Source organism: Dasypus novemcinctus, chromosome 5 (assembly GCF_030445035.2).
Source record: "Dasypus novemcinctus isolate mDasNov1 chromosome 5, mDasNov1.1.hap2, whole genome shotgun sequence".
Classification (NCBI taxonomy): domain Eukaryota; kingdom Metazoa; phylum Chordata; class Mammalia; order Cingulata; family Dasypodidae; genus Dasypus; species Dasypus novemcinctus.
This window is the reverse complement of record NC_080677.1, coordinates 167,959,216-167,962,798: the sequence shown is the minus strand read 5'-3', so window position 1 is coordinate 167,962,798 and position 3,583 is coordinate 167,959,216. Positions and strand designations below refer to the sequence as shown.

Here is a 3,583-nt window from a genome sequence, read left to right as displayed (position 1 = left end):
CCCAAACTTTACAAAAATAAATAAGTAAAGAGTGCCGCAGGAAAAAAGTAATCTCTGGGTTGTAGCCAAGTACAGAGTATTTAAAAATAGAGAGATGCTGTAACATTTAACCAGTTAGTACACAAGTTTAAACAGAAGTCCAAATGCTTTCAAAAATTCATAACCAATTACTATTCCTGATCATATTTAAAGCTATTTCTTTTTTTAAAAAGATTTATTTTCTTTATTTACTTCTCCCTACCTGCTTGTTGTTTGCACTTGCTTTGTCTGTCTTGTTTCTTTAAGAGGCACCAGGAACTGAATCCAGGACCTCCGATGTAGGAGAGAGGCACCTAATTGGATCCATCTCTGCTCCCTGCTTTGCTATGTCACTCGTGTTTTTCTTCTTGTGTCTCTTGTTTCATCAGCTTGCTGTGCTGCCCAACATGCCAGCCCACTGTCTTCTTTAGGGGGCACCTGGAACTGAACACTCCCATGTGGTGAGTGGGAGCGCAATCATTTCAGCCACATCTGATTCCTAAAGCTATTTCTTCATATGACGAAATGTGGTTGTTCCTTAAAAATCAAGGGATATGAGAGTCCCAACATGATTATTTCATTAATACACCACATCTTAAATATGTTAATTAAACCATTTACAAAATAAGCCAAATGTAAAAACAATGTTTCATTAGCCTTAAAAATGAATGCACAAAAGTGCTTGCTTCAGCAGCACATATATTCTAAAACTGGAATGATATAGAGAAGATTAGCATGGACGCTGTGTAAGGATGACATGCAAATTAATGAAGCATTCCATATTTTTCAGAAAAGACAGAAGAGGATTGGAAGAGAGTCTGGAAATAAAGATTATATCAGTAAAAGTAACTAAAAGTATCAAAAGAATGATGAAAATAAAATATGACAGATAAAACCCCAAAGGTCAAAATGGGTGAAATAGGAGCTGCCTTTACAGTAATAATATTGAATGTTAATGGATTAAACTCCCCAATCAAAAGACACAGACTGGAGAAATAGATAAGAAAATATGAGCCATCTATATGATGTCTGCAAACAACTCACCTTAGACCCAAGGATACCAATAGATTGAAAGCGGAAGGTTAAAAGAAAGTTACTCCACCCATGCAGTACCAAAAAACAAACAAAAAAAAAAGCTGGAGTAGCTCTATTTATAGCAGAAGAAATAGACTTTCAAAGAAAAACTGGCATTAGTGACAAGGAAGGACATTCTATATTAATAAAAGGGGCAGTTCACCAAGAAGTAACAGTCCTAAATGTTATGCACCTAACTAGGATGCCCCAAGATACATGAGGCAAACACTGACAAAACTAAGGGAGAAATAGATGAATCTATGATAATAGTTGGAGACTTCGATATACCACTCTCAGCATTGGATAGAACGTCTGGGCAGAGGATCAATAAAGAAACAGAGAAGTTGAATAATATGATAGATGGATTAAACCTAATAGACATATACAGAACATTGCACCCCAAAAAGAGCAGGATATACATTCTTTTCAAGTGCTCATGCATCTTTCTCTGGGATAGACCTATGTTGGGTCATAAAGCAGATCTCAATAAATTCAACAAGATTGAAATTATACAAAGCACTTTCTCAGCTCATAATGGAATAAAGGGAAATCAACAAGAGGTGGGAAAAGGGAAAATTCACACAACACATTCTTAAATAATCAGTGGGTCAAAGAAGAAATTTCAAGAGAAATCAATAAATATCTTGAGATGATTGAACATGAGAATACAACATATCAGAACCTATGGGATACAGTGATGCTGAAGGGAAAATTTATAGCCATCAATGCTTACATTAAAAAAGAAGAAAGAACTAAAATTGAATACTGCACACCTGGAGGAACTAGAAAAAGAACAGGAAACTAATCCCAAAGCAAGTAGAAGGAATGAATTAACAAAGATCAGAGCAGAAATAAATTGAGAACAAAAAAAACAATAGAAAGAATTAACAAAACCAAAAGTTTGTTCTTTGAGAAGTTTAACAAAATCAACAAACCCTTAGCGAGACAAAGAAAAATAAAGAGAAGATACAAATAAATGAAATAAAAAGTGAAAATGGGGACATTACTACTGACCCCACAGAAATAAAAGAGATAGTAAGAGGATACTATACGCCAAAAAACTGTACAATGTCAATGAAATGGAAAAATTCCTAGGAACATAAAAACAACCTACACTGACTCTTTACTGACAAGTAAAGAGATTGAAACAGTCACAGTCATAAACAACTCCCCAAAATGAAAAGCCCAGGACCAGATGGTTTCACAGGTGAGTTCTACCAAGCAATCAAAGATTGAATACCAATCTTACTTAGGCTTTTCCAAAAAATTGAACAAGAAGGAATACCACCAAACTCATTCTATGAAGCCAAAACCACCCTAACACCAAAGCCAGATAAAGATATTATGGGTGGGGGACTAAAGACCCATTTCCCTAATAAATATGGGTGCAAAAATCCTCAACAAAATCCTAATTGAATCCAACAATGCATTAAAAGAATTATTCATCTTGATCAAGTGGATTTTATACCAGGCATGCAAGAAACACAAGGAAATAAAACCACATTAATAAATCAAAGAAAAAAATCATATGATCCTATGGATTAAGGCAGAAAAGGCATTTGCCAAAATACAGCATCTTTTCTTTATTAAAAAAACTGTAAAAGATAGGAATTGAAAGAAACTTTCTCAATATGGTGAAGGCCATATATAAAAAACCTAAGGCTAACATTGTACTCAACGGTGAAAGACTGAAAGCTTTCCAGTTGAGATCAGGAACAAGACAAGGATGCCACTGTCACCACTGTTGTTCAATATAGCACTAGAGGTGCTATATTCAGGCTAGAAAAAGAAATAAAAGGCTTCCATACCAGAAAAGAAGAAGTAAAACTTTTGTTATTTGCAGATGATATGACCTTATAGATGGAAAGTCCTGAAAAATCTACAACAAAGTTGCTAGAGCTAATAAATTATTTCAGTAGAGTGTCAGGATGCAAGCTCAAAACACAAAAAATGGTGGTATTTCTATACAATTGTAATGTGCAATCTGAGGAGGATGTCAGGGGAAAATTTCCATTTAGAATAGCAACTAAAAGAACCAGGTATTTAGGAATAAATTTAACTAAAGATGTGAAGCATGTAGGGAAGCCCCATGCACAAGGAGTGTGCCCCATAAGGAGAGCCACCCAGCGCCAAGGAAAATGCAGCCTGCCCAAGAATGGCACCGCACACACGGAAAGCTGACACAACAAGACCACGCAACGAAAGGAGACACAGATTCCCGGTGCCGCTGATAGGGATGGGAGCGGTCACAGAGGAATACGCAGCGAATGGACACAGAGAGCAGACAACTGGAGGGGGTGGGGGGGGAAGAGGAGACAAAAAAAATCTATTAAAAAAAAAACAAAACTACACTGCATTGTTAAAAGAAATAAAAGACCCAAATAATTGGAAGAACATTCCATGCTCATGGATTAGAAGACAAACTATCAATAAGGTGTCAATTCTACCCAAGTTGATATACAGATTCAATGCAACCCCAATAAAAATTCCA

General features: G+C 36.0%; 1 non-coding gene across 1 annotated transcript; it reads left to right on the top strand.

Annotated features, from left to right (window-relative positions):
- The first annotated feature begins 696 nt into the window (after positions 1 to 696).
- Positions 697 to 805, top strand: LOC111762644 (U6 spliceosomal RNA). The gene has a single exon (XR_002795714.2). It is a non-coding gene; the product is annotated as a U6 spliceosomal RNA (small nuclear RNA).
- Positions 806 to 3,583: the final 2,778 nt, after the last annotated feature.